Consider the following 12,726-nt stretch of genomic DNA (forward strand, 5'->3'; position numbering starts at 1 on the left):
ATTTAATCCCTAATACTAAGATTATTCAACATTAAGAACACTTAAAATTTTAATAATTGCTAAAATTTTGACATGGGTCGAGTTGCCCTAGATACCGAAATTCTAAAAACATAAAAATTATAAGAAAATAGACTAAATTAACTAATCAATTGATCTTTAAACCCTAAAAGTCCCTAACGCTGTGCGTATTTCTCTTTTTTCTTTCTTTTTCTTTCTTTCTAATTTGTATGTCTTTTTCTTTCTTTTTTTTTAATACTAATTTTGTTTTATTATACTTTAATTTATTATTATATAATATTATATATATACATTTACTTAATTATTAAAATAACATATTTTAACATATTTCTATAACATAGGTATAATTATTACTTTGACCCTTTAATTTATTTTTAATCTATAATTTAACTTTCACGCTATATACAATTTAATCCTTATATTTAATTACTTTTAATTTAAATAAATTCACTTAACTGAACTTTAAAAATATTTATTAAATATTTATGACTTCAATTTACGGGAAAAAAATTCTAAAAATGCACTTATCGAGATCACTGACTACCAGTCGTTACAGTGTTAATTAGGTATAATCGTGATTTTAACAGAATTGATGAAGTGCAAAATTGTTGTTTCACCCGGCCTTTTTTTGTCAAGGTTCAAACTAGTGGGAACACTCACAATTGTAACTGAGCATTGAATTCAGGATGGTACACACCGTTTTGAGTTTTGACTCATTCTTCTTTTGCAAGAGAGAAAGAAAAACACAAGTAATTCTACAACTATTTGTCGCCAGAGTTTTTTCAAAGCAACAACAGGTCGGCAACAGTGATTGCCGGCGGAAACATATTTGCATCAAGAGTCGCCACTGTTTAAATCAGCACATGAAACCCATGCCATAAATAGCAGCCACCGACTCCTCCGTCCATATATCTCCAATCAAAACCCCCCACGCAGTTCATCAAATCAAAACAAAGGATTAAATTTTCAGCTATAAAATACTCCCGCAACCCCCGCCCTATACCGTCCAATTTTATGCCACATGCTTATATTCTCTCACCCTAAATTTCTTTATATAATTAAGTAAATTATTCTAGTAACTGTTGGTTTTCCTTACTTTTTCAACTGGAGTGTGTACTGCGGATAAGTTTTTTCATCATCAGATCAAGTTCGTAGGAAGGTAACAATGGCGGAAACTCTATCTCAAGGGACCCCAACGCTCTTCTCTCCTTACAAGATGGGCAAGTTCAACCTTTCTCACAGATCTGTGTTTCAGTTTGTCTGTTTTTTTTTTTTTTTGCATCAGATTCCTTGATTTCGGAGGGGCTTAGATCCTTGTCTTGAGGGAACTTTGGTTGTCAGACATGTTCTACCAAAGATTTCCGGGGGTCTATTGAGTTTGGTTTGTATGTGATGGCAGGGGGGTGCTGGTGCCGATGACTAGATGCAGGGCGTTGAATGGAATCCCAAGGCCGGCGCTCGCTGAATATTACATGCAGAGGTCGACTCCAGGCGGCTTTCTCATCACCGAAGGGACACTGGTGTCCGACACTGCAGCTGGGTAATTTCGTAATTTAACCAAATCCTGATACGACTATTCCACCAATAAATTATACCACTTTCTAGTCTTTTCCATCAAACAGATAGGATTTGCCCAATGTTGTGTCGTTTTGCATATTGGAAGAGTTTTTATTTTTAAATTAAATTAAATTGAATATGAGATAATAGGGTTGGGAGATGCAATGCTTCACTTCAAATATAATCATTTTGTATATGATATAATGGTACCCTTGTTAGTCTTTTTATCCCTTCCCTGTTACAAAATGATTGTTCCAATAATATCAGATTTTCATAATATTGAGCTATCCAGATTCCTGGCATATCCTAAATTGCCTAATGGTGCAATGTTGAAGCAGGTTCCCACATGTTCCTGGGATCTACAATGACCAACAGGTGGAGGGATGGAAGAAGATTGTGGATGCTGTTCATGCAAAAGGAAGCATCATTTTTTGCCAACTCTGGCACGTTGGCCGTGCTTCACATTCTGGTAACTTCCATCACCCTATGCATTTCCCCTTTTTTTCACCATTTATTGAAATATTTTATTTGCTTATTTTGACTAATGAAATAGTGTATCAACCTGGTGGGGCGGCACCCATATCGTCAACAAGCAAGCCTCTCTCCAACAGGTGGAGAATTTTGATGCTAGATGGGAGCTATGGCATATATCCTAAACCTAGAGCTCTACAAATCTCGGAAATACCAGAGGTTTGTCCAACACTACCGCACGGCAGCTTTGAATGCCATTCGAGCCGGTTTTGATGGAATCGAGATTCATGGAGCGCATGGATATCTCATCGACCAATTTTTAAAAGACGGGATCAATGATCGCAGAGATGAGTACGGTGGATCACTGGCAAACCGATGTAAATTCTTAATGCAAATCGTTGGATCCGTAGCCGAAGCTGTACGTGCAGATAGAATCGCAGTCCGAATTTCACCCGCAATCGATCACCTCGACGCCACTGACACTAATCCGCTCAACCTAGGCTTAGCCGTGATCGAGAGGCTTAATGAGCTTCAGCTGAAATTGGGGTCGAAACTCGCTTACCTTCATGTGACTCAGCCTCGTTATCATGCCTATGGGCAAACCGAATCAGGCAGGCACGGTAGTGAAGATGAGGAAGCTCATTTAATGAGGACTTTGAAAAGGAGTTACGAGGGAACTTTCATGTGCAGTGGTGGATTCACAAGGGAGCTCGGAATGCAAGCAGTAGCTGAGGGTGATGCCGATCTGGTATCGTATGGCCGTCTTTTTATATCGAATCCAGACCTGGTTTTAGGTTGAGGATCAATGCGCCATTAAATCGATACATTAGGAAGACATTTTATACGCAAGACCCTGTTGTGGGGTACACGGACTATCCCTTCCTGGTAGTACAATCACGACTTTGATGTGCAATGGCTGTGCTGTTGAATATATGTTAAAATTATGTGTGAAATAGGAGAGTCTAATTTGATATCAAACCTGTGTCTTGGTTTTTGTACACAATTCTGGGACTACCCTAAGCTCACCTGCTCAGATGTAACGAAACAAAATTATTATAAAATCCATGGAATGTAGTGGAAGAAATAGTAAGTAGTCCGAGCTGGGACTTAGCTGTAGATTGGTTTGTTGCAGAAAGAGTCAAGAGCAAAGATAGCAAAAACACAAATCCAAAATGATTGCTGCATCCAATCCTATCGTTACCCCAGTTATGGCTTCTCTTTCGAATTTCTTCCTTCTTTTAAACAAATACCCACAGATTTCTTTTCTTTTTTTAACAATAATAATGAGAGAATATAGTAAGTAAGAACTACGACTTTGGGTCAAGGGTAGAAGATCATTTGAATAATATATAATAAATTTGTTTGGACCATTAATCAATTTTGTATTTTATTATCGCAGGCTTAAGACATTGAACTGGTCCAATCAAAATCCCAATTCAGCCCCAAAGGTTGAAATACAAATCCAAAATCCAGCTACAACGACCCCACCCTCATTCATTTCTTTCATATTTTCCCAACTAAATTCCATCATTTTTTGCTAAATTTAATCATATATTTTCTTCTACCCTCATCCATAAAATTCAATTATAATAATATAAATATGTGCAAAAAGTTGTTTAACTGTACATCCCACTGTCATTATATGTTTAAAAAATGAAAACAATCTAATTAATTAATGAAAAAAATTCATATTTTCAAACTCTATTGTGGGAGGGACTTTGTATAGAATTAGACCAAAAAGAAGGTTGAAATAAGTGGAATAGAATGCCAGGTCAGCAAAGGCCAAAGGGGGACGGGGACTGTGTCTGCTCTTCCCTCTGGCTATGCTCTGTTCTCTCATATGTTCTGTTCTTTAACTGAGACAGAGTTTCGCTGTCTTTGCCAATTGCCAATCTGTCATTTATCTTCATTCCCTTTTTTTCCTATATATACTAATTTAATAATGTTTTCCTTATTTTAATTACCAAAAACCTTTCTCTTCTCTCCATTTATATATATAACCATATACGGCTTTCTTGTTTTCTTTATCCTCTGTTTCCAGCATTTTTATTATACAAACACAAAGAGGTTTTGGCACCGTTAACAAAACGTCAACGTTTTGTCATTTTCCATGAGTCTCTTCGGCCTCGGTAGCAGGTTCGCACCCATTCAATTACCCAAACCTTGTTTCTGTGTCTTTTTCAATATGGTGGTGATCTCTGTTTTTTTTCTTCTTTTCATTATGTGTTTTTGTGGTGATGATATATATGATTTCATACATGGAGTTTTCGAGAAACAATTATAGAAAAAATCCATTCGAATAGTGATGATATATATGACTTCATGTAATCCATTCAACTTCATGATTGAAGTTGTTTATTGGTTCTACTTTAGATGATTGATACTAAGCAAAGGATTTCGATACTCGGAATCCTTGAAACTTGAAACCCTTTCTCCTCATAAGGATTGGCTGATCCTTTGTTTTTTGCATTATGCAGAAACCAGAAGACATTTAGGCCTAAGAAGAATGCTCCATCAGGAAGCAAGGTTGAAGTGCTGATTCCCTTTCTCTTTTTCTTGTTTTGAGTTTTAGCATTTGTTAAACGTGTGTTTGTGCTTTCAATAATATTACATGAAGTGGATGAGCAGCAATTTTTCTATGAAAATGGAATTGCAGGGTGCTAAGCTTCAAAAGCACATTGATGCAACCTTGGGTAGCGGGAACTTGAGAGAAGCTGTTAGGCTACCACCTGGTGAAGATATCAATGAGTGGCTTGCTGTAAATAGTAAGAATCTGAGTTTAAAAAAACTTCTTTGCTAGAAATTCTTAATGGACTCACTATCATTGGAACTAATTTTTCTCTCCATTTTTATTTTCATGCAGCGGTGGATTTCTTCAATCAGGTGAATATCCTGTATGGTACATTGACTGAGTTCTGCACAGCAAACAACTGCCCAACTATGTCAGCAGGACCAAAGTATGATATTACTTAGTATAGTTTGCTTTGTTAGGTGAAAGTATTGTTGTTGTGCTTCTGGCAAGGGCCCCTATGGTTTACAGGCCGAGGGGTAAACCAGTGAGTCTGGTATTGTTCAACAGGTATACATAAAGATTGAAATTGGTTGGTTTAATTGGTTGGCAGATATGAGTATAGATGGGCAGATGGGGTTACTATTAAGAAGCCTATAGAGGTATCAGCTCCCAAGTATGTTGAGTATCTGATGGACTGGATTGAAGCTCAGGCTAGAAGATGAAGCAATTTTCCCACAAAAACTGGGTTAGTATTGTAATATATCATGTGATGAACCAAATAAAATGGAAGCTATTGTCATTGTTGATGAGATTGCTTTTGTTTTTGATGGAGTACAGGGGCACCATTTCCACCGAATTTCCGAGATGTTGTGAAGACGATATTTAAAAGATTGTTCAGAGTATACGCCCACATTTACCACTCACATTTTCAGAAGATTGTGAGTTTGAAAGAAGAAGCTCATTTGAATACTTGCTTTAAACATTTTGTTCTGTTTACTTGGGTAAGTTTCTGCTTTTCTCAAAATCCCATGTGCTTTTCATTTTCATTGCTCAAATGATGATATGATTATGGGGGCCTCCATATCTGTAACATTGTCATGTTATGCAGGAATTCCGGTTGATTGACAAAGGAGAACTTGCACCTCTGTCTGATCTTGTGGACTCTATTTTGCAGTTGTAGCCTCAAGGATTCACCCTTTTCTTTGAATATTTTGGATACACATTTTTTTGCGAGCTTCTATTTGCTCATCTAGTCTTTTTTTTTTTTTTTTTTTTTTTTTTTTTTTTTGGTCTCCTTTGTCTCCCAATGGTGGGTCTTTTCTTAATTAGAAATGAAGACAAGTTTGACATTATTTATGATATTATTTGGATCACAGTTGATATTTGTGGAACAAAGAAAGTAATCAAGCAAGCATTGGATCATAGTTTTAGTTAATATTTGAGAGACAAAGAAAGTAATCAAGCAAGTAGTTTAAGAGTTTTGACATAAGAACGACTTGTTACAGAGGTCATATATGTAGGAATATATTTATAAGATATTATCAAAAAGTAGAATTTAACACCAAAATCATATTTTTCGTTTTATTAATTAAACATCCAGATGTAATACAATTCAATCAGTATCGTCCTATAGTATTTTTCTTAAGTTATTCAAAACTGTTTTTAACTTTGATCAGCCACCTCATTTATCCCATCACCACCCAGCTTTCTTTACAGCCATAACCTTAAACCAGTTCTAGTATAAAAATAAATGTTCTCTAGTAAAAGAAAAAGGAAGTAAAAGAGGAAAAAGTAACATTTTCTTTCTCTAAGGGTAGTTTGGTGGATAGGATGTTTATCTTTACCGTGTCTCTTGAGATTTCTATGACTGAGCTATCTGTTGTGGCTTTGCTAATACCTCCATTGATGGATGATGCTGAATCAATATGTTAGTTTACTAATGACCCACCGGTTTTTCCCTTCGACCAGGCATTTTGCAACCAATGAATTGAGTCATCCTTTCCGGTTGAGCTTTTACTTTCTGTAGCATTGAGATAAAATTACAGAAGCTGTGTTTTAGCTTTGCTATACTTCTGTTCTTTCACAGACGCATCCAGGAAGCGGATTTGCATAGAAACTCTCCTCCAGTTTTGGAAACTCCCCAGACTCTCTATAATAGGGAGATCCATCTCGATCTTTGTGAAGCTTTTTCACTTTGGAACTGAATTTCTTCCAAGAAATATTTCCCCCGTCATAATCATCCACAAGTTTTACAAAATTCATCCTGCACCAATAGATTGATGTTTATTTATTCACATTTTGCTCCAGAAATGGCAATGATTAGATGGCTGTAAGAGCATGTATTCAATAAAACAATGGAAACAACCTGATGAAGAAGGTTAAGAATTGTTGAAAGCCAACAGGTAGAAAATTACCTGTCTGGGTTGATAGTCTTCTTGAAGTTCTCAAATCGCCTATGTCCTTGAACTGCCTTTGCCATATTTCCATCATATGTATAAACAAATACATCACTCTTAAGGGCAACAACGTAGTCTAAACCAGCCAACATATTCTGGTGATTCTTAAAAGGTTCCAACTCCTCAACAGTAGAGAGGGAGGAATGCGAGAAAATGTTAGGAAAATCCTCCTTAAGAGACTCCATACTTCCATTTCCGTAAGCTTCACCAGCGACCAAGTAAATTCGAGTGCTTGACGGAAAACCCAATGCTCTGAGCAAGAGGGAAGTCTCCCTGGGGGTCAGTGGACAGCCACCAAGTAATCTTCTTTCTGTTCCATTAATCTCTTTTTCCTTCCAATGGCCAACTTCATAACGCATCCTACGTAGCTCATCATCTTCTTTTGCAGTCAAGCTATGCAGCCAGTGAATGCCAGCATATCCTTCTCATATCTACAAAGTAAACATATAAAAGCAAGAACATACATCAGCCTTGACTTATTCACAATAATGTGAACTTAATCGATATTATAGTTTATCATGAATGTAAAGATGATACCATATACACATCCATTTTCATGAAAACAAATGCTTACCCATGCCAAACCAAACAAGAAAAGTATGGAGTAAAGGGAAAGATGAATTTATATACATAATAAATAAATTTCTTTTACTCGCCTCAAATGGAGAACAAGATAAGGGCCACCATTGTCGCGCATTCTAGAAATCAAAGTGTCTCCAAGTTTTTCAATTGGAGCTGAATATTTCAATGCCACATAATTTACCCGGCACCTTAGCCTTTGAATAGATCTTGGGATATCATTATTAGCAAGCCGAGAATCTGTGTGAGTAAAATAGATTACTTTATGCTGCTTCAACAACGGAAGGACTTCTGCCTTATAATATGTAACCTAAATAAAAAAAAGTATGTTAGATAGTTACTCTAGTCTCATAAGGAACAAGTAAAGTACATACATGTATCACAATAGATATGGTTTGACTGAAGCAAAGCCACTAGAACAGTCGTATGAATGGACTGCTCAACTTATTGCCATATCAGGCAGAAAACAGAACCAGCCATCCTCTACAATAGGTGCATTCTATAGTTTCTGAATAGACAATTGGAAATGACAAAGATAAGTTTATACTAGCCTTAGACCAAGATATCGGTGTTTTGTTAAAAGGTTCAATTCCAGCATACTCAGGCGGTATTGTCTCAACTATATGGACATCGTCCTTCAGGGTCTCAATGAAATGCTGCCAGTCAAACAGATCTTTAAAGCCACTGCAAATATATCAGACAATGTGTTATATGATATACAGATAACTATGATGCATACCATGCAACAGTCTTATGTGACTAAAGTACCCAAACATCAGAAGTCAAGAATGTCAATTGGAATAACTATAAGCTAGCCATTCGTTAATAGCAAGACAAGTAAATGAAGGTTATTAGCTTATGCATTCAACAGAACCAGTAAGGAACTGATGTACTGATAGGTGCAAAACAGGCAATCCAAAACATTAGCACAGAACACAAAGAAACCAACCTTTCATCAGCCCAATATGAGGTGTGATCAAGTGAGGGCAGGACAAGTGTTGCTTTCATAACCTTAGCAATAGCAACCATATCACAGATCTGCATTCTAAAATTATTGATACATCAGAAGATAGAAATAATAAAAGGTTAGGCTATAAAGACAATCAGAAACACACAACAGACAGACCCCAAATCTCATCTGATTCAAACCGCCATTAGCATTTACAAGAATGTAGCCATTTGTCTTTGCATCTAGCTCTGCCAAGAAAGCAACAATTAGAAGTTTAGAACAAATGAAAACATAGAAGTTGATAGCAAGTTCCCAATACACAAAAACATCAATATATCTGTGAACACACACATAAAAGTAAACAGGGAGTGTTAACAAAGATGAAAGACTTCCATACTTTTCTGATTCTTTGAGTGGTCAATACACTGCGTGAAATTCTTGCTATTTGGTTGAGACCAAATACCTGAATGCTGGAAAAGAAATGGAAAATATCTTAAAATTGTTTATTGGCAAACAGAATAATCAACTCTAAGTTTCTTTGCATACAAGCATACGTGAGGCAATAAATTTAAGATGCAGATTTTAAACTTACATCAGTTATGTGTGATGTCAATGTCATCAGATTTTGATCTGAATCACTTCCTCCGTACCCATAGTCGTGATAGCCTTGATCCATTAGCCTTAGTCTATTGGTGGAGGACACAGATAAACCCTAATCACAACGACGGAGATAGCACATTAGCAAGGAAAAAATTTAAACCACGTTATATAGTTTATCTGCCAGTAGAACATACCTTGCGCTTTGAGAAAAGAAAAAAATATATGGAGCAACATAAAATTAAAAACTTGACATTCAAGATTCTTTTCCAGTGATATAAAAAGCATAACCAGTTGAAAATTCAATTTCAGTATATGAAACGGGAATAATCTGGCTATAAAAATCTAGAATCAGATACATGCTTTGATCCAAATGTACGGGGTAGGGGTTATCCAGGAATCGAACCGGGATTGGTATCAACTTATCCACATTTCGAAGAAACTTTAAATTGTCTCGGGTTGCAAATATATTACTTCAGCAATTAATATGCATACTCCCTAGTTTCTGCTTTATACCCACAAATATGGCAATAAGTACACAAGACGATCACCCATTAATTTCCCAAGCATGAGAATTAAAAGAATCTAATAGTCTCCAAAGATAAACAACATTTTTCACATTGATCTATCAACATGGAATACAAGTGCAAGTCAATTCATAAACAGCTATCACAAAAAGCTACGTAATATTAATGAAAGTACCTGATTTGATGTAGCGGTTTCGATAGCAGATCTAAACCAACCAGTAGCACAAATCTTGAAAACACCCAAAAACAAACAAGCCCCACAGAAAACCAAGAACATCCAATGCCCGAACTTCTTCCTCTCTTTCAACCCAAATTCCAGAACCATGGATCCAACGCTCGGCTTCCTTAACAACCCTTTTCTTTGGCTCAACCCATCAATTGAAACCGAACCCACAGCCACAACTCCAACCTCCGATCTGGGTGAGGTTAACGGTAGATCAATCTCATGATGCACGCTCAAGTTAATGTTGTTACTTCCGTTATTGTTGGAAGAACCGACGGCGTTATTGTTGCGCTTGAAGGAGTGAGCTCGGCGAGTCATTGGACCCGAGAAACGCGGGCTGTTAACTCTCTGTGAAACGCCATCGCTCGTGTTGTGGTGGTGGTGATGGTGGTGAGCCATATATAATTTTGGTGTACCTCTACAATCTCACTCACTACACTTGGTATTTATTGGTCTATGTAGTAATCGAAAACTAAGTTTTCAATTAAACCTCCATTAACAAGAAAAAACACTCTGGGATTTTGGGGTCTGGAATCAGAGACTTAGAAATTTCTAAAAACAGAGCGTGTGTTAGGACATGACATGAGTGGGGTGTTGGCCTCTGCATTTATAGTATTGTCTGTTTTTTGGCTAAAAATAGCAGGAAGCCCCTCAACTTAGGCGGATTGTATTTCGGCCACTTTACTGAAAAAATAGCAAATTAATCCTTATATATTTTAAAACATGCAAATCAGTCCATATGTTAAAATTTTCAATTAAATAAATAACCTAGAACATGATGAAAAAAATTTTTATGGGTAAACTATAAAAATATCACCCAATTATATCTTTTATTTTATTTTAGTCACCTAATTATTAAACTTATACGATTTAGTCATTAAATTTTTCAAAATTAAATATCTTAATCACTCTAAGCTAATGTGGACTTTTTTTATTGGTCTAGTAGTAAAATTAGCTCTCTAGTATTTACACATTTTATCAATTTGATCTTAAATATAAAAAATTCAACAAATTTAGCTCTCGATATTTACAAAATTTTTCATATTACTTTTAATTCTAAAGAGTTGAAAAATTTTGACCCTCAATATTTACAAAATCTATCAATTTGGTCCTAACTCTAAAAATTAAAATAAATTAAAATAAATTTATTTTTAGCCTTTTATAACCCATTGGTTAACTAGTGATGACAACAAGGCTAGGCGGGGCGGTTTTTCACTCGCCTCGCCCCAATGCTCTACTGCGACCATAACCTAATCCTAACTTTAAAAATTATTTCTTTTTAATTTCTAGAATTAGGACTAAATTGATAAGTTTTGTAAATATTAAGATTTAAATTTATTAATTTGTTTATAATTAAACCTAAAATATTAATAATTAAAATTATAAAATTTTTATATTTAAAATCAAATTAATATAACGTGTAAATATTATATTGTAATGATAAAGAAGCGAATTTTGTTTGACAAATAACAAAATGAAGTGACAGCGGGAAGTCGAAGCCACCAAAATTGACTTGGGTGAAAGTACGAAATTGCCCACCCATGTAATTTAATTAAATCAGTGCGTGCATGTGAGGATTTAAAATGATTAATGTAAAGAAACCTTAATTACAACTGAAAGTAGAGTAAATTATATTTTGAATTGTGGGGTCCACACCCACTAATATGCGCTCGCCCTTTCATCCATTTACAATAATACCTCTTTTCTTTTCTTTTACCTTTCCTTTTTTATTTTTATATTTTAGGCTTAAAACCCCCCGAAGAAAAAATTTTAAACTAGTCATTGAGATTTTTGGGATTTTTAGAAAAATTAAAAAGAAAATAAGACACGACATTCTTCTCTTCTCTTTTTCAACCTAGGGTTTACGTTTTTGCATCTTCTTTTTACATCATACCAAAACCTTTAGAGGTAGTTGTAATAAATTAATGTTTAAGGCTTAATTTGGATGGGCGGTATGTTTACCTTTAGTGAGGTTAAAAATAGTGGTGGCGGTGAAATTAAATATTATAGCGGTGAGATTAGAAACAGCGGTGGAGTGTGTGTTTGGATCTAAACGCAGCTATAGTGGTGAGGTGCAAATAGAAAATAACTATTAAGGACATTATATTAGAAATAATATATAATAGAAATTTTTAAAATTATTTTACTTTTATGAAATTATTAAAAATATGTGAATTTATAAATTTATTTAATAAAATATAAAATATATCTTTCATATTTTATTATATAAAATAGAAATTTTTAATATTTTTAAATTAAAATAATTAAAAAATTAAAATAAATAATCTAAAAGTAGTTAATTCAAGGAATGGTAGATTAAAATTTCTTTTGATAAAATGTTTATTATTATAAAATAATGAGAAAAATGTTTATTATTTTTAACATTTGTATTCTACTGTAACATACATATTGTTCTTTTTAACTTGTGCTTGAATTTTCAACTGGGCATAAATAGAGCAGTGAGAATTTTAGGGTGTGGTGCGTTTTACTCCCTTTAACTGCACTGAAATTTGATCATCCAAAGAGAGGTTTGTGCTGCAGTTGCACAAAAATCAATAAAAAAATGCCTTGGACTGATGCTAAACCGAGAACCAAAGGCACCCTAAGTTTGGGTATCGTAATATCACTGTCTGATGAGTAAAAAAAAATTATAAAAATAATTTTATGTCCAAACAAGTTTATTACTTAAGAGCAAAATGATTAATTTTTTTACAATGACGAAACCTTCTCAAATGCTACATGGTAGGCAATGATTGGTTCAAGAATTTTTTTTAAACAATTGGTAACAAGGCCTATTATGGTAACAGAAAAATAAGTTTAGGTAATTAAAATAACCA

The 12,726-nt window shown here is 34.8% G+C and overlaps 3 pseudogenes; 2 read left to right on the forward strand and 1 right to left on the reverse strand.

Moving 5' to 3' along the window:
* The first annotated feature begins 644 nt into the window (after positions 1–644).
* On the forward strand, positions 645–3,162 carry LOC107951066 (12-oxophytodienoate reductase 3-like; annotated as a pseudogene).
* A 501-nt stretch (positions 3,163–3,663) lies between these two features.
* LOC107951065 (MOB kinase activator-like 1A) lies at positions 3,664–5,850 on the forward strand (annotated as a pseudogene).
* A 262-nt stretch (positions 5,851–6,112) lies between these two features.
* On the reverse strand, positions 6,113–10,477 carry LOC107951067 (O-fucosyltransferase 35-like; annotated as a pseudogene).
* Between the last annotated feature and the right edge of the window lie 2,249 nt (positions 10,478–12,726).

The sequence above is a fragment of the Gossypium hirsutum genome, chromosome A06, assembly GCF_007990345.1.
Source record: "Gossypium hirsutum isolate 1008001.06 chromosome A06, Gossypium_hirsutum_v2.1, whole genome shotgun sequence".
Taxonomy (NCBI): Eukaryota; Viridiplantae; Streptophyta; class Magnoliopsida; order Malvales; family Malvaceae; genus Gossypium; species Gossypium hirsutum.